The 19571-nt window shown below is 42.7% G+C and overlaps 1 long non-coding RNA gene across 7 annotated transcripts; it reads right to left on the bottom strand.

Moving 5' to 3' along the window:
* Positions 1-1787: 1787 nt before the first annotated feature.
* Positions 1788-17535, bottom strand: LOC133403957 (uncharacterized). 7 transcript variants are annotated; one of them, XR_009768763.1, is made up of 12 exons: positions 17108-17535; positions 14890-15021; positions 14597-14783; positions 14275-14302; positions 14154-14202; positions 13237-13339; positions 13082-13109; positions 12953-13001; positions 12670-12761; positions 12356-12524; positions 6279-6441; positions 1788-5562 (listed from the first exon to the last, which is right to left on the bottom strand). It is a non-coding gene; the product is annotated as an uncharacterized LOC133403957 (long non-coding RNA). The 7 variants fall into 7 exon arrangements; XR_009768766.1 differs by having other exon boundaries at positions 1788-3584; positions 5340-5562; positions 13082-13339; XR_009768760.1 differs by having other exon boundaries at positions 13082-13339.
* Between the last annotated feature and the right edge of the window lie 2036 nt (positions 17536-19571).

Here is a 19571-nt window from a genome sequence, read left to right on the forward strand (position 1 = left end):
GTGAAGTTATCACTAAAATTATAAAATGTGTCCTGCAGTACTGGGAAACAATTGAAAGCAATAAAAACAGCAAAGTTTTGTAAGAGCTCAACCAAAGGCTGGGGATTCAAACCATCGCCTGTAACTCATGAAACGAGGCCAGTTCTATCCTATGAAGCCCCAAATTAGCTTGGAAGCCAGCCTTTGTGAAGTTAACACTGAAAACGCAAAACGTTTGCAGCAGGCTCTGGGGAGCATTTTTAAGCAATACAAACTGCTAAGGTGTGTAAAAGCGCAACGAAAAGTTGAGGATTCAAACCCCCGTCTGTAAGTAGTGCAACGGTGCGAGAAAGCCCCAAGATTTGCTTGGAAGTCAGCCTTTGTGACGTTATTGCTGAAAGTACAAAATGTGTACAGAGGGCATTGCGCCGAGAAGCTATTTAAAGCAATAAAAATTGCAAAGATGTGTAGAAGCCCAACCAAATACAACCGCCTGTAACCAAAGGTGGACTGGGATCTCCCCGGTGGGCCATAGTTAAAATGGACAAGAAAAAACAACCTCCCAAACGAACAAAAAGTTGACAGGCAACAAAAAGAAATCCCTCGAGGAAGTGGTGGCCACACATTAGAAAATAACGGAGTTCTTTGGCAGTCGTTCAAGTTTGGCTGCCGCCACACAGGAGTCCGTTGTCAGCACAAGTTGCCGTGAGCTTGGCCCGCAACAGCTGGATATCGACAAACACGAAAGACCTAGTAATGTAATGGTAAGTTGTGTTTGAAACTGTAATGCTTTCGTTGAAAATGTTTATTTGGCTAACATTAGGTTGCTTGCTTATGGCATGAACTGCCTTCTATAGCCTTGTCATGTTAGCTGCCTTGGGCCTACATTTCATAGTCCAAAATTAGCTTCGTTCAAAAACCAAATTATGCCTATATTTGTCAACCTGATTACTGATCATTTTATTTTCTGGTTGAAATCAACCTGTTACTGTCTTTGAGCTGACTGAATATGAATGAATATGTAGCTTATTAATTTGTCTGGTCATGCTTCATCAGCAACCACAAAAATCAGTAATTTAATTCTAGAGTGTGTATTAGGCCTGCACAGACTGAGAAAAAAAACTGCAACATTGCAATATGACTTGTGATTAATAAACATGTATAGCTGCAAGATATAATTTGTTACCACGTCTTAAATTTCTCATTTATCTTAGTTCAGGTTGTCTTAGTGTGCATATGATGTCAATATCTCTTGATGATGAACATTGATAAATTGTTCAGCCTTATTGTGTATGTGTTTGGCTTAGTCAATCCTTCTGCACACGATATTTCAGTAAAACTTCAATGACGTGTATGTCTATAGTTTGTTTTCTCTCAATCACTGGGCAGATGCATGTTCCAGAGGGGACTCCAAGAGGACTGTGATCCTCAAATTGTCTACAGTTCAGTGAATGTCAAAGTGGGGTAAGGGTACCACTAGGGTTATGTTGGCTTCCTCTATTGGCATGTGACAATCCCTGAATTAAATGTTCGAAATGTAAACAATGTTACAGTGGCTTAAACGTTTCATTTTTTTATCCAGTACATTATGTATTTGTTGAGTACATTTCAGTTGAATATAACTTTTAAGTTTCGTACAGTTGCATTTAATCATTTTAGAATTCTTTGTTTCCAAATATTTATATAGGTACAATTTTTATTTAACTTCCATCCATCCATTTTCTGTACCACTTATCCTCACTAGGGTCACGGGCGTGCTGGAGCCTATCCCAGTTATCTTCGGGAGAGAGGCGAGGTACACCCTGAACTGGTCGCCAGCCAATCGCACTTTTATTTATCTTGCGTTGAAAATACTTGAATTGAATTCTTTACTTATGTACATTTGACAATATTTAAGAGGCATCTACTTAAGGTTAACCATTTACTAGGAAAAACAATTTATTCTAATAAGGCCGAATCACTCCCTGCGTCTCCTCGTCGCCCCCCGAGGTCACACGTGCGTACCAAACAGCCGAATACCAAATCTCCTCCCAGTTATCAAAAAGGAGCCAATCCCAAATTTATCAATTTGTATGCGCAGCCTCGTGGGAGCGCCAAGGTTTCGCGGCTCTCGGTCGAAAAACCTTTCTCAAACGAGACGAGGAAAAGAGCGAGAGCCAGATCAAGCGTCCTTCAGAGCCCCGTACATCAAATCACCCAAAGGGACCCTGACGGCAAACATACACAACAGAATAATACAAACATCGACATCGATGAACAAAAACAGTGTAAAACACAACAAAGAACTTTGGAAGCAAACATATCAAAATACACACGAATGAATTCAAATTTTAAAGGTGGTCTCCCTCCATATGGTCTACAGCTCGTGTCATTGATGAAGAAACTCAGAACCCTTCCGCTCAGGGCCCGCTGTCCACCATCACCGTCCATGAATTAGTTCCAGAATCCAGGTTTATACAAGCGGGACCCCCCGCAGCTCCCGGCCACTCCTGGAAAAACAAGAACACCTGCCAGTATTTTGCAACAAAATCAAACCTAATCCAACCCATTTTCAAATGGATATCTAAACAGTACAACATATGAGGGGCAGTTAGTTCTACACATCTGAGGCAGACACGGTTGTGGGAGTCGATTAATCCGTAAGTGATAATACCCCCCTTGCATCGCTTTATGCCTCCAGACCCCTGCGGACATGACTCCTACGCGTACCACCGCTGGATATTATTTTGTTTTGTAACCCCCTTGCATGAAGGAATCTGAGCCAAGAAAATGACCTAACTTCCATTACCACGTCCATCCATCCATCTTCTGAGCCGCTTCTCCTCACGAGGGTCGCGGGCGTGCTGGGCACGCTCAACTAACCTCCCGCAGCGGCTTGCAATATCTTATCCCTCAGTGGCCCTGTAACTTAAATTTGCGTTAATTTTCACATCATTCCCCTTTTAGTTCCGTACCACGTGGAGACCCTAGTTCGGACCCGACTGCGTCATCAAATCCATATTAGCCCCCAGACTCTAATAGCTCATTATACCATAATTACTCTGTATTTATTGTTCATGCCAACTTCCATATATCTGTCACTTTTTGAATCATAACCTCTGCAGGGGTGTCAATAGCTGTTTCGTATTATTCATTACCCCTCACTCATATCATACTCCCCGTCAGTGTCACGCTAAGGTACTTACTACCATATCAGGTGAACTCCTTCGATAGTATTGTATTAGACATTCCGATATTGGTCCTACTCTGTATCCCACCAGTCATGCATGCACAGTGTCTTCCTAAGCTCTCCTCCATCCCACTTCCTGTGATGAAACTGCATAAACAGGCAACCTCCAACCTCAGTATAGTATTGAATCAAAGTTCAGAATTGGAATACTAACCTCCCGTTCGGATACATTACGCATCAATGTGTCCACTTTACCCGGGCACCCTTCTTCAACAGCTGTCTCCGGTCCGCCGGCAGTAGATGTTACTGGTGGGAGTCAGTACAGCAAAGTTCCTAGAGGCTACTCGCCCAGCAAATACACAACAGCAGGAATACAAAATACCATCCACATTTAAACAGGTCATCTTCCCCGTTGCAGAGGCCCAGCTGACGAGTCCTGCAAACAAGTCCTTTAATAAATTAATCACACCTCTGCAAAAGAATTCCTGCCTTCATATTCCAGAGAAGGGCTAAGTCGGCAATGGTCACCAAACATTGATATTATTTCCATAAATAACGAATCACATGTTAACACTGATCATTCATTGTTAACACGTTTCCCAACAGCGGCAATGTCAATAGACCATAAATCACATAAGAATCGGGGTTAAGTCAGCATTCCCATAACCTGCAATAAATCAACACTGTCACACTGCATCCTCCTGGGCGTCCTGAAAAATAAAGTTATGTCCACAAATCAGAGTCAAAAAGCAGAGTCTTCCCCGTGTCTTTATGTACACCGTCACAAAGGTCAGTTGACTAACTGACCTTTGGAGACCTGTCTGTGGAGACCTTACCCACTTGTCAGTCACAATGTCCTCGGTCATCATAAACATGTTAGTCTCAGATGACCCCACAAAGTGCATAAAAGCCTTCTCCACATGAGTGAATTTGACCCAATGGTGCTTCATTTCTGCTTTTACTCAACACAACACAAACATTTAACTCAAAACGTAAACATTTAACACAAACCATAAACATTTAATACGACATGAGAAGCGAGACTTCTCAGACAATAACATTGACCTGGAAGTCCATTTTCCACTCACACATCCCACAGACAAAACTGAACACAGAATATATATTGGTTGACTCGTAATTCCCAACCAGCCCATTTGGAAGCAGTTGTGTGCTTACCCAATCCGCGGATCTTAATTTGTAATTCGCGAGCTATGAAACTTGTGCAGCCTCCCGAGGCTTTTTTAACGCAATTAATATCCCACTTCCCTCGTTCCTGTTTGGGCAAAAACCGCCTCCATCACGTAACTAGTATTTGAAAGTTGATAGGTTTGAACTAACTAGTACAATCACTACACGTGGTCTTCCTCCTCAGTACCGCGATATTCCTGCTAGATTGACGATTTAAAAATAGCTCTGGTACCGACTGATTTCTTATTATTACTATCCGAGTGTACAAGAAACGGCTTGCTAGTATGTCGGTCCCTACACCCACGTCACTGAGCATAATTTTCCCCAGATTCCTCTACCAGTCTACAGGTATCCTTCATTGCTTTTAGCCTAATTTCCGAGATTACATCTGCCAAATCCTCAAATCAAGTCACCCTCTTCCACGTCAGACCAGATTAATTAATCGATCAATGCCCCCCTTTGTATCCCACTTGTTATTACCCCAGCACAAAGTCAGGAGGGTTGACCCCATATGGCCCAAATACCACACCTACACAACTCGACAACTTCTGTATTTTAGTTCTCCTAGTCAGCCAGCAATAGAGGTACAGTAGATGGTCTTGGTCCACCGATATTTACATGTGCAGCGTAGGAGGCTTAGTGAGGCATTTTCTAACAAACTACTAACAGACTCATAAACCAATGGTAGGTGAAATCAAGTAGGAGGGCTGCTCCTTTCTGACCTCTCTCTTTCAACCCCTACTGACGTTTAATATAAATTTTGAAGTAGAATTCTATCTGAGGACTGCATGACCTCATACTCCCATAATGGCAAAAATATTTCTAGCCATAATTTCTCCCACAATCCTATCTAGTGACTCTGCCCACCCCACTGACTAGGGAGATTTCTGACTCCAAGTAAAATTTAACCATCCTTATACTGAAATCTCCTAAATATATGCACTGCATAGCCTTTACCATTTATTGCTGTTCAAGGGCAGGTGACCTGCTTAATACCACTTACCTCAAGTTCCCCACCATCTTCCGACGAGCCACACGACTCCGACCTCAGCATCCTTGATATCCTCCACTGCTAGATATGTCCACTTTGTCCCCCACTGAAATAGACTTTTCATCATATTGTTCCAATCCGCTTGGTAAACGTGGAGACACAGGACCATTCAGCTGCTCTTTGTCTTTCCAGCTTTCGCCGTCTCCAGCACAAAGTCCTTTCCTTGGCTCTCTTTCTGTCATGAGAAACATCCTTTATATAGATGCAATCATCGGGTTGAAGAGTCTCTCTCAGTCTCTCGTAAGAAATAATAACAGTTGCGCCCCCCTTCCTGGCTGCACAGCATTGCTTTCGTTTCTGTTATCCCTCGCATGGCAAAGCCGAAACTGGCGACCGACCCGCGGCTGTAACAGCATATGAGAGGGGACACACTGGGTTTTCACTTGTCAATAAGGTCACGCTAACACGACCGAGCCTCCCATAGTCACCTGTTCAGTAAACGGCATTTCTGTCATAGCTTCTAAATTTGGTTTATATCCGCTTACTTTCTAGCTTGTTCAATTAAGTCAGGGGAAGATTTTTAAGTCAAACTAACCTTTGTTCTTGTCTTCCAATTTACAGTTGTCTCTGATTTGCAACCCTCCTGACCTCTGTCTCTTATCCTCAGGCGTAAGCCCTGCCTATTGTAAACTTCGCACACGCACTAGTCGTAAAACTGGCCCCCTAGCTGGGATGCCGATGTCCTGTCATTCACATTTTAGTGCAAGTTCCCGGCGATTTTAGGCCTCAGGGCACAGCAGGACTTCCCAGATTATTCTGTCTGCTATTTCCTCAATCAACTTTAACTTGTATTTATTAATCTATATATGGTGCTTCAGGCGGCACGGTGGACGACTGGTTAGAGCGTCAGCCTCACAGTTCTGAGGACCCGGGTTCAATCCCTGGCCCCACCTGTGTGGAGTTTGCATGTTCTCCCCGTGCCTGCGTGGGTTTTCTCCGGGCACTCCGGTTTCCTCCGGTTTCTTCCTTCCGAAACTCATCTGGCAACCAGTTCAGGGTGTACCCCGCCTCCTGCCCGATGACAGCTGGGATAGGCTCCAGCACGCCCGTGACCCTAGTGAGGAGAAGCGGCTCAGAAAATGGATGGATGGATGGATGGTGCTTCACGATTACCCTTTTGTGTATCATTACTTTATGTCTCACATGATCAACGCCTTGACTAAGCCTACCCAACCGCTGTAATGAACCAGTCCCCAATAACTGGGGCAACAATGTTATCTTATTTTTAGAAATCTAAGAATCCCTGATAAATTTGTCCCTTTAGCCACAAATTGTTGTAATCAACCTGATTTAGGAAACAGAATGCAAATAAATAAACCTCCTCAAAATTGACTTGCCAGACAGATGAAAAAATCCTCTTTGTCCTCCCTGCTCTAGTGCTGAATCTGGGGAGACAATCAAACAGATTAATCCTCATACCATATTAGCCATTCTCAAAAAAATGTACTCCACACATTTCCCTTGTACGTGATGCAAATTAGGCACAGTCTCATGACGTATGTACCATAAGTAGCAACTCAACTTGACACCTCTGGCATATCCTTCACTTCTGTGAATGAAAAGAGTTGCATTCGCTATGCTGTATTAATAGTCACTATACTGTATCAACTAAATATTGTAAGGATGTCTTTAGTTGACTGGTGTACCTCGCATAATTTTCTTTATACGGTTTGCCTCAAACAGGAACTTCTATGTATATCTACTTACAAAAATCACAGCCTCCCTGTATATTCCCAATTACAACCATCCTGCAACTTGTGTGCCACTCCGTAAAAAACACAAAATGATTCCCTCTGACACACAAGTTAACACATTTTTCATTACTTTGCAACCTATGTCCAAGCCCCTCTTCTAGGCATAAACAAGATTAAAGCCATCGTATGCGTTAATGTGCTTCTCACAATCCTCTATCACTTCAAGTGCTCTTTAATCATCCAACTTTTCCTTCATCTTTTCCTTACGAAACTCATCTGTTATGTGAAACAACTTACATTTCTGCCTTTCTATCTTATTTTCCTTTTTCCACATTGCCCACACACTTCTAACTCCTGCTTGTTTCTTTTTCTGACTTTCTATTTCAAGCCACAAACCCTCCAATGACTTCTGGTGTCACTCTGACACATCACATTCATTACCTCTGTTGAACACATTTGGCTGCTTCCGCCGTCCGCACACACAATAAAATCCCGCATACACACCTCGTGATTCAATCGTAACACACTAAAATACATTCTCCTCCACTTCATACAATACCATCCAACCCAGCACTTTTTACGCCATTCATTCAAACTCCGCATCAAGTTGTATCACACAAAGTATTCGTATCACACACACTTAGTCCACGGGTCTTTTTCCAGCTCTTCTATGAGTCTCTTTCGTTCCCAAATAGAGCTCACCTCGTCTGTTACTTAATTTGCTCACACTGGATGACGCCCGGCCTCAGATTTTCCCTCATCTTCACACCGAGAGTGTCGTGTGATAACTTACTCCAATTCCCGCGTCTTGCTAGCTTTTGGCGGCCTCTCATGGCCCGCCGACGTCACTTCTCTCAGACTACGCTTGCACACTCATTCTGCTAAATAGTAACCTAGCCAGGTTGTGTTCAATCGGTAATTAACGACTATGGGCTATGGTACTCATCTGGTGACGTGCCTTGCTAATTTACGGCGTGACTGACCACGCGAGCTCAGACATCCGCGTGAACGCATCCGTTCTGAAGCTAAGCGCACGTCCCAAATCGAGCATTCTACTGTTAACACTTTAAAACTTCTTTTGACATCCCTGCATGTCTAAATCATTCATTCTAGAGGGCCACCCCCTCTATGGGTACATAACCAGTTCTATTTACCTTTAAACAGTACTAACTAAACCAGCACAAACGACACCAATTTTAGACGAAACTTCAAAACATCCCCGCCTGACACAGAAAGCCCAGGAAAATCCCCTTGCCGTTTCAATACAGCACAGAAGCCACTCGCATCAGCAGCGCACGGCCACCAGATTCAAACAGTGAGAAAACGCTTAGCTTCTAGCCGGCATGAAATCCGAAGCGGCCTCGCGTCGCCTCCGCCTGGCTGTGACGCAAAGAATCCTGTCCGTGACGCCACTTTGTGGTGGATTTTTTCTCCTGTGGTTCCGAGTCGGAGATCACCCGGGAGAACTACGACGTCCCGGGTGCTGGGAATAATTTTTAAGAAATAAAAACTGCAAATGTGTGTCAAAGCCCAACCAAAGGATTAGGATTCAAACCACCGCCTGTAACTAGTGTAACGAGGCCATTTCTAGCCTCGAAAGACCCATAGATTCTATGAGCCCTGATCTAAACCCTATTGAAAATCTGTGGAAGAAGCTGAAACATGCTGTCTGGACAAAGCACCTTTCAAACCTGAGACAACTGGAGCAGTTTGCTCATGAAGATTGGGCCAAAATACCTTCTGAGAGGTGCAGAAGTCTAATTGAAAGTTATGAAAATCATTTGATTGTAGTGATTGCCTCAAAAGGTTGTGCAACAATTTATTATGGGTACCGTCATTTTTGTCCAGGCCTGTTTCATGAATGTTTCCAATAATAATTCCATTGAACCACAATTCAAAAGTAATGTCTGATTTTCATTGGTTAATTTTCATTATTGTCTTAAAAAAAATCAATATCAACAATACTATTGTTTATTTTGATGGATTCTGGGAAAATATGCCGTCCTTCTCTGTACTTTTCCATCAACATCCTCAAGGCAAATAATGCATCTGTGGTACTCTTTCTAGGCATGAAACCATACTGTTGCTCGCAAATACTCACTTCTGTCCTGAGTCTAGCCTCCACTACTCTTTCCCATAACTTCATTGTGTGGCTCATCAACTTTATTCCTCGATAGTTGCCACAGCTCTGCACATCACCTTTGTTCTTAAAACTGGGCACCAGTACGTTTTTCCTCCATTCCTCAGGCATCTTCTCACCCGCTAGAATTCGTTAGCTTCGTGTTTAAATATCCTCGCCCAACATCCGGTTTACTAAACACACGATGTCTGGTCAACTTTTGCTATTGACCAAATACATATTTTCCACCATCATTAAATTATAATTCTCATTATGTCTCTCATAGGTGAGGCATACCTATGAGGAAAATTAAAGGGCTGCACGGTGAACGACTGCACGGGAGAACATGCATCCTGTAAGAACACAGGACTGATTCGATGACCGCTATGTAGAACTGCCTCAGCAGCTCCGGTGGCAGGCCGTGATTCCTCTGAAGCCGCAGGAAGTACATCCTCTGCTGGGCCTTTTTGAGGACAGAGTTGATGTTGGTCGCCCACTTCAGGTCCCGAGAGACTGTAATTCCCAGGAACCTGAAGGTCTCGACGGTTGACACAAGTCAGCTGGACAGCGTGAGGGGCAGCTGTGGCGAAGGATGCCTCCTGAAATCCACGATCCTCTCTACACTCTTGAGCGTGTTCACCTCCAGGTTGTGTCGGCCGCACCACAGCTCCAGCCGCTCTGCTTCCTGTCGATATGCAGACTCGTCACAGTCTTTGATGAGGCCGATGACAGTGGTGCCATCTGCAAACTTCAGGAGTTTGACAACCGTTGAGGTGCAGTCGTTCGTGTAGAGAAAGAAGATCAGCGGAGAGAGGACACAACCTTGGGGTGCCCCAGTGCTGATGCTGCGTGTGGATGAGGTGGCCTCCCCCAGCCTCACCTGCTGTGTCCTGCCAGTCAGAAAGCTGTAAATCCACTGGCAGATGGCAGGTGAGCTGGAGAAGCTTGAATGAAAGGAGTTCAGGGATGATGGTGTTGAACGCTGACCTGAAGTCCACAAACAGGATCCTCGCGTAGGTCCTGCGCTGTTGAGGTGTTCTAGGATGAAGTGCAGTCCCATGTTGACTGCATCATCCGCAGAACTGTTTGCTCGGTAGGCAAATTGCAGCGGGTTCAGCAGGGGACCTGTGACGCTCTTGAGGTGGTCCACCACGAGATGTTCAAAGGACTTCATGACCACAGATGTCAAGGTGACAGGCCTGTTGTCATTTAGAACCGAGATTGTAGCTTTCTTGGGGACTGGAATGATGGTGCAGCCTTTGTATATATATATATATATACACGTGTGTATATATGTGTGTGTGTGTGTGTGTGTATACAGTGTTCCCTCGTTTTTCGCAGTTAATGGGGACCAGAACCCCTCGTGAAAGGTGAAAAACCACAAATTACGATTTGACAAAGATTACAAGAGTAGACGTATTTAGTTAAATCTTTAATTATAAAACCTTATACAGTAAGGAGAAAGCGCAATTCCTGGAGAAATTGCGTGTGAATGCTGAAATGCTGGTAGAAATCATGTGGAATGTTATTGAATGATGTTGAATAATGTAGAATGATATAGAATAAAGTGGAATGAGCTGAATATTGAGAAGTTAGAATGGTGTCAATAGGTTGAGAAATGTTGGAGGAAGGAATAATGTAGAATGTGTCTTAATATGGGAATTCAGGGCGAAAAATGAGGAAAAGTTTGGTTGAAAAAGTGAAATTGCTGGGTGGGAATTGTTGAATAATGGGGAATGATATTGAATGAAGTGGAATGAGTTGAACGCGTAGAAGTTGAAACGGTACAAATCGGTTGAGAAATAAGGAAATTATAGCTAAATTTGTAAAAATTTGGAATTTCGTGAAATTTGGGGAAGGAACTTGTGTTATTGTGGTTAAAATGCGGGTATTTTAATGTTGCACACTGCAGAATTTGGGTAATGTGGGAATGTGGAAAACATGTCGTCAGTGGAATGGTTTGAATTGGTGAAGAAATGTGGAAGCAGGGGGGTATTTTAACATAGTAAAATGTGAAATGCAGTTTGCCTACCAAGCGAACAGGTCTGCGGATGATGCAGTCAACATGGGACTGCACTTCATCCTAGAACACCTCGACAGTGCAGGGACCTACGCAAGGATCCTGTTCGTGGACTTCAGCTCTGCGTTCAACACCATCATCCCTGAACTCCTTTCATTCAAGCTTCTCCAGCTCAGCGTCTCACCTGCCATCTGCCAGTGGATTTACAGCTTTCTGACAGGCAGGACACAGCAGGTCAGACTTGGGGAGGCCACCTCATCCACACGCAGCATCAGCACTGGGGCACCCCAAGGTTGTGTCCTCTCTCCGCTGCTCTTCTTTCTCGACACGAACGACTGCACCTCAATGCACCCGGTTGTCAAACTCCTGAAGTTTGCAGATGGCACCACTGTCATCAGCCTCGTCAAAGACTGTGACGAGTCTGCATATCGACAGGAAGCAGAGCGGCAGGAGCTGTGGTGCGACCGACACAACCTGGAGCTGAACACGCTCAAGACTGTAGAGATGATCGTGGACTTCAGGAGGGATCCTTCGCCACAGCTGCCCCTCACGTTGTCCAGCTGCCTTGTGTCAACCGTCGCGACCTTCAAGTTCCTGGGAATTACAGTCTCTCAGGACCTGAAGTGGGCGACCAACACCAACTCCGTCCTCAAAAAGGCCCAGCAGAGGATGTACTTCCTGCAGCTTCTGAGAAAGCACGGCCTGCCACCGGAGCTGTCCCGCATTCAAAATGATGTAATATTTAAAATCCCTTACAATGGAAATTCATTAAAAAATACCATCTCAAAGAATAACAGAAAATACAAATTATCATACATTATAGAACTGATTTAGTAATTACTTCAATTTTGGTAGATTAAGTCAGAGACTAATTTGGTGATGAACAGGACTCCATAGAAAATGAGCAGATAAAATAATCCAGAATTTAATGGGCTGTTGTTCAAATCCTGAACTACAGCAAATGGAAAATAAATCAAGAGGCATTAATGCAACAACCTTGGATAGTACACACATGATGGCAGTAATCTATACAGTCTAGCTATACAAATAGAGTAGATTTGATGAGGTGAGTGGGAAGAGCGCATCTTTTCGTTTCAATAAATCGAAAACAGGCTAAAGAGAACAGAAAACAGACCTGATGTGATCCTCGAGTGAACAGGGTGCCATGGACAGTCTAAACTTGCAAGAAAGTCATCCCTTCATTGGGCAAGCAATTGCAGCTCTCATCAAGTTTTCCTACCAGGGTGGCTCAGCTTCCAATAGTCACAGAGGCATCCGTTTTTTGTCTTGGATGTGTCCCCGTTCTACCACCAATGGAGCCGCAGGCAACATGTGAACAACATAAAGTACCACAAAAGAAACATGAAGGGGTTAGTGAGGACAGAAGCTGAGTAAGCTTGGCTAAATTAAAGACAGTGTTTACAAACAATGTTCTTCTTGCCTACTTACAGATGAATGAAGAAAAGTCCCGCTGGTTGCCACCCTGGTTTCGGAGTCAATGTGTTCCCTGGTGAAAGTGTTTTGGCACCCATTTTCCAAGTCTTTTTGCAGAGAATAGGAGAATACAATCCCAGTGAGTTAAAATTTCTGTGATGCTGCAGAGGGCTGAGGCAGGCTTGGCTTTGGCTTACAATATATTCAAATATCGTAGTCAATTTGTTTTCTACAATTGGATTACAATAAAGTAAGTATATACGTGCAATAGATCAGTGACATGAGCACGCTCACATACCCGTTTCCTCTATTTGGGGATGAAGCGCTGTTTCTCCAGAACGAAGAATCTGTTAAAAGTCGAGGGGAGTAAAATGACAACATTTACTGTCAATATACATAAAGATATGTATAATGACGAACTACTCACCTTTTCCTTTCAATTAATAGAAAGCGGTCTGAAGAAAAGAGAAAACAGACTTGATTTGATCGTCGGGAGAACACGGTGCCATGGGCTTTCTAAACTTGTCAGCGAGTCATAGGTTCATCGGGCAAACCAAGGCAGGTCTCACTGAGGTCCCGTACCAGCATCCAATAGTTAATGGGCTATCCGTTCTTTGTCTGGGATGGGTATCCCGTCTACCTCGAAGGGAGCATGTGGAGCCACAGGAAACGGGTGAAGAACGTACTAAAAAAAACATAGTGAAGATAGTGAGGAGGGAAGCTGAGTAAGATACGTTAAATTAAAGCAAGCATTTTGATCTCAACTGGGCCGGACCAGTGTATTTGTGACTTAAAAAGCTATAAATTACAACGAATCCAAATATTTTCATTGTTTCGGTGCAAATAATTACAAGTACATTCGGAAAATATTCACATTTATTGACTATTATCTATTTGCAAATGTGGTTGAAAATCATAGAGCAATCAATTATTTTTTTTACAAAAAAATTTCAACAATATCAATCAGTGAATGAGTGTGCACCATTCAGTTTTCCATCCTTTGTAAATGTATACATAAAAATACATACAAGTTGTCGCAGTGCATGAAAAACACAAAAAGGCTCCACCAAACCAACCTCTTTGGAACTGAAGCTTTTGACTGAAGTTTGGCAATTTTCAGTGTCTTAAAAAATTCGACAGAAGCAGAAGTTTCACGAAACTGCAGTGCAAAGGTGGCACAAACATTTATATTCGTGTGCTCCTAAAACTTGGGATCGTTTTGACTTCACAAGCCCATCATTGTCATTTAAGTGTCACATTTGCGCCATCTAGTGGACAAAAGTAGCAAGGAACATTACTTTTCTTTAAAAATAGCAGCATCCCCAGGGGCCAAATTGCGCCCCCTGACAGGTTGGTACTGGCCTGCGTCCTCACAATATATTAAATATCACAATCATTTCGTTTTCTACAATTGCATTTACAATAAAGTCATATGTCACGCTCATGTCCAACCAAGTATCTATGTAGAATCGCTCAGTGACATGAGCACATTCACGTACCCGTTTCCTGTATTCTGGGACGAACTGCTGTTTCTCCAGAACGAAGAACCTGTTATAAGTAGAGGGGAGTAAAATTACATTTACTGTCAATGCACATAAAGATATGTCATGATGCGCTTACTTTTTTCTTTCAATAAGTAGAAAATGGTCTGAAACGAACAGAAAAAAAGACGATGTGATGAGAACATGGTGGCATGGACCTTCTAAAATTAACAGCAAGTTATCCCTTCATTGGGGCAGATTCTCATTGTCAAAGGGCCATCTGTTCTTTGTCTGGGATGGGTATCCTGTCTACCACGAATGGAGCATGTGGAGCTACAGGTAACGTGAAGAACGTACAGTACAACAAAAGAAACATAAAGGAGATAGTGAGGACAGAAGGCAAGTAAGATAGGGTAAATTAAAGCGAGTGTTTACAGGCCATATTCTTGTTGGCTACTTACAAAAGAATGTAGAGAAGTCCTGTGGGTTGCCACCCTGGTTTCGGAGTCAGTGTTCCATGATGAACATGTTTTGGCACCCGTTTTCAAGTTCCATGTTATGATGGATGATGACCAGGTGGTTGGCTGGATCTACCGTCGGCATGACGTGAAGAAGGGGCATCACATTGTCCGATGAAGCCTCTGTCATCTTGGCGAGACCAACAGTTATTTCTGGGTTTGCATAAAGCTTGTTCTCATCCATATACAGAAAATATAGACCAGCGAGAGAAGTCACTCTACTCAGAGCTACGTACCCCATGTCATGATCAAAGACACTGCAGCTTCTGAGGTCAACATTCTTCGCACCGGGTGGATTGTACATGCAAAAGCAAGCTTAATGGGAAACTGTCGACAGGTCAATCCAAACTTCCATCTTCTCTTTCTGCCTGTCAATGTACATACACAGTGTTATCAGCACTACTTGTTGTCTTTGTCACATGATCGACTTCCAGACCCATATTCTGTACACGTGCTTCATTTGGATAATTAACCAATTTCACAACTTTTGCAAATGTACATTTGCACAGACCAGCTTGAACATCAATATTCCGTTTGATCGTGTTACGAACACCAATGGCAACTTTGACTGAGTCTGGTAACACATTATTTGTTCCTTGGACACATCAAAAGAGCATTAACAAACATTGCAACATTTGCCAGATGCTTTAATCATGCGTCCACCAAGTTCTGAACAAAGATGCAATGTTACTGAAGATACAAGATATGCCACGTGCACGCTGGCCTCTCCCTGGAGAATATCAGCAGCTTTTGCAACTGGTCTCTTTGCATATTGTCTAAGAAAAGCAATCTCAGCAGGAGTCAATATGTCAACAAACAGGTAAACATGAATACAACAAAAATGCACACTAAATTAAAAAAAACAAGTTATTTTCAAAAGGGACATACTACTGTTGGTTTACAACAGTGATTTCTAACCTTTATGGAGCCAATGCGCATATTTTACAATTGAAAAATCTCACTGCACACCAACAAACAAAAATGTCACAAAAAGTGGATACATTAATTACTGTATGTACTGCCATCTAATAGAAGAGCATGTATTTGTTCTGTCTGTCACTATGCCTCACTGGCATAAATAGATGAACAACGAAACATAATTAATTGCTCAAAATATTATATTTACAATAAAGTGAAACTTGATCATTTACCACGGCACACCTGAAAAGTGCTCACGACACTAATGTCCCACGGCACGCTGTTTGGGAATCATCCATCCATCCATCCATTTTCTGAGCCGCTTCTCCTCACAAGGGTCGCGGGCGTGCTGGAGCCTATCCCAGCTGTCATCGGGCAGGAGGCGGGGTACACCCTGAACTGGTTGCCAGCCAATCGCAGGGCACATACAAACAAACAACCAGTCGCACTCACAGTCACACCTACGGGCAATTTAGAGTCTCCAATTAATGCATGTTTTTGGGATGTGGGAGGAAACCGGAGTGGCAAGAGAAAACCCACACAGGCATGGGGAGAACATGCAAACTCCACACAGGCGGGACCGGGGATTGAACCCGGGTCCTCAGAAGTGTGAGGCTGACGCTCTAACCAGTCGCCCACCGTGTCACCTGAGGAACATATAAATCTAAATATTTCAGTTAAACACTGGTCTCGAAACTAGGAATTGTAGGTTTCTTTTTTTGTTGTATTATTATTTATAGTGTGTGTGGGTGCGCGTCTCAGGGTTAGAATAGTTTGGGAATTTTCATTACAGTTAGTTTTTATTGCCCGGTGGCACCAAGGAGCCTGTAGGACAACATGAGCAGCCCGTGGGCCTGTTCTATAAATCGCTCATCAGTAATGTGACTGTCATTTTCTAGGAATGTTGTGGGTGATCATTTGCAAATGTAAGCACTTTGCCAGATTAACAGAAATAAAGTGTTCATTCATTCATTCATGTTTCCTTCTTGTTGAATAACTATTGATAATTATGGCAAGCAATCATTAACACGATCAGTGTCTCGGCAGAAGAATGTAATTATTAATCATAACATTTTTGAGCGAAATTTGCTCTTAAAAAAATATGTATCACACTGCTAGCCCTGTGCATTAATCCATAAGCAAGAAGCAGCGCTAAACTTCAAGGTTGGTGACCCATGTAGTAGAGCATCACCATGGATAAAATGGATGTTGAAGTGTTCTCCACTTCAAAGCAGGCTGTATGCGACTGTAAAAGATTTGGAAACAAGTATTAAAAAGTGGAAATGTTTGCTTTAGGATTGTTCTTTCTTCCCATTACTTTTGGTCCCTTCAAAAGAAGGGACCAAAAGACAGCCAATATTCAGTTCAAAACTGTTGTGATTCTGATTTACCTCATTTGCATGTACATTCAAAACCCTCAAATGAAAGCTGGACGTCTGCAGTTAAATCGCATCGTTCTTTTCATTTCAAATCACGTCCCAATAGGTAGGTAGGTACGTATATTATATTAAATTCGATCGATAGATAGATAATTACTTCTTTTGACATTTTCCTGCTGTTGCTGTGCTGCGAAAATGTCGTCCTGTTGTTGCAGTAGTTGAGTCCCCTGTGTCAGCGAGACAAACTCGTCATCTGCTTTTGTGGAGGTAGGCGCATCATCTTGACACTCGGCAGTTTTCCATTTCTCAGCGTTTCCCCCATAAGTCTAAACATGAAGGTACTAGCTAGTCGATAGCCGTAGACGTCTCCGTTAGCAACACGTAGAAACAAAAGTTTGCTTCCGTTGCAAAACTCATAGATATGAATGGGTGGATACACCAGCGCAATTTAGATGCCAGGCTACGTGACGTGCCAAAAATCATCGTCCATGTTGGGAAGTTTGACGTTCCCATAGAAGGCAATGCATGATATCAACACTGATATTACGTCGTGGCTACACTTGCACATTTTCACGTGCAATAAGACGGCGCCGTGTGATGGCGTCACCTCTACGCGACCCACACTGGACTACAATTTCCAAATGACTGTTTCGTCTTCCTCCTTCTCCTTTCTGTACAGAAATAAATACATTTATCAACGCAGAAGACTTATTGATTAAATGAGTTAAGACGAAAAATTACATTTTTGCGAATTATAGTTAGTTTTAATACGTTTTATAAACCTTGTATTCCGTTTCACTTTATTATTTAAAAAAAGACTCATTTTTATTTTGTTTACGTACGAAAATGTTATTTCCAATTTGAGTTTTTTTTTTTTTTTAAATATAGTTCCTTTTCGTGTATTATAATAACCTTGGTGTGTGCGCGCACCTGTGTGAGACTGTGTGTAATTTGATTTGAAATTTATAATACTGAACAAACACTTTATTAAACAAGAAACACACCCAGGATAACAAACAAATCATCGTAAGCATAAACACAAAATAACATTTCAACTTCAGAACGAACCTCCACTGAAGTATTCAACAAATAAGAGCAACTGAAGTAGCCCCAGGCCCCTCAACTGTCAGATGAACTCGGAGCCCTTACTTGGGGATGCTCGGGTCCACCTCAAACGCGGTCCTCCATACTGTGAGGGGGACGGAGTGCAGCTCACCAGCACTGCTGATGAGCTGCACCTCATCCCCTCTCACTGCAAAGCCATGCATGGCGTAGTCTACGGTTTCAGCACATTCCTGTATAAAACTTTTTTTTTTTTTAAAAAGAAGGAGAACACCTTATGAATAGCTTCTAAAATGAAGAAGTGTTTCAATCATGCGCATGGGTGATGGGGCTGACGCATGGCTCTTGAACATTCGGATTGGACGCATCTAATCGGGAAGTGAAGTACACAGAGTAAACAAATGAAGTTGCCTGACATTCACTTGGTTATATCTGACAGCAAAGGCTAGAGACAACGAGAGAGAGCGAGAGAGAGAATTGAACTTGAACTTACATCTACCACGTCCTGATGAGGAGGAAACTACGGCCTGGCACGACTTGATCGGCGAGTGACTGGAAAAGCACCATCGTGCAGCACTGTTTACCATCGGCTAGTGCCGCGATGGTGTTTGTCCAGATGTTTTTAGCCACCACTGTGCCATCTGCATTTAGCACCCACTCTGTCATTTTCTGTGTCTTGCGCACCGCGACGACTTTGACCGTTAAAGACGGTGTCTTGAACACGTGCTCCATTCTGGAAAAAACAAAACATCGACAGCTCAAATCAGAAACTATGACCACAGTTGACACAGTACATAACAGTTTGATATAAATCTCTCTCTCTCCGGTGGGCTCCATGCGAGGTTTGAGGGGGCAGGTGGCAGCAAACAAGTTGGAAAAACCCTATGTAAATGAAGAGTTGTGTATAAAAATGACTAGAATTAACATTTTATGACACTGTAGCATGATAAGAGTCAAGGGTGAGCTTTTCTGTGCCGAGCGTATTTGTCGATGAGAAAGCCGTCAGTCCTGGCCATTTAAATGTCGAAGCTCCATAAGAAGCTCCAGGTAATGGGTGGCAGCTGGTGTGGTTACAGTGGACCCTACCACGGAAGATATTGAATAATGAAAAAAAAAAAAAAAGATGAATTTGGAGCATGACTGCCATGCTGAATGACCAAACATAAATGACCAATACAAAATTTGTTTTCATGACAACGTGAAAGTAATGAATGACCAAGAGAAAGAGTTCCAACAAAATGGTGATTGTGGAACTTCAGTTGCACCGTGACACATTCAACAAAACGAGAATACATTGTTTTGTTCAATTGATAAACAAATAAATAAGATATCGTTCGCCTAACAGCATAACGTCCCAAATCCAGAAAATATATCTGATGACTGATAATCACAAGAGACATATGTCTATGTCTATGTAGATTATCAATCATTATTGTCAAAGTCATCCACAAAGATGAAATCGAGGTGACTGGACTTTGTTAAATTTGCTTCTTTTATTTTTTTTTCTTTCCCAAAATTATACAAAATTGTGCTATTGGGCTAACAATATGTATTATTTA

Source organism: Phycodurus eques, chromosome 6 (assembly GCF_024500275.1).
Source record: "Phycodurus eques isolate BA_2022a chromosome 6, UOR_Pequ_1.1, whole genome shotgun sequence".
Taxonomy (NCBI): Eukaryota; Metazoa; Chordata; class Actinopteri; order Syngnathiformes; family Syngnathidae; genus Phycodurus; species Phycodurus eques.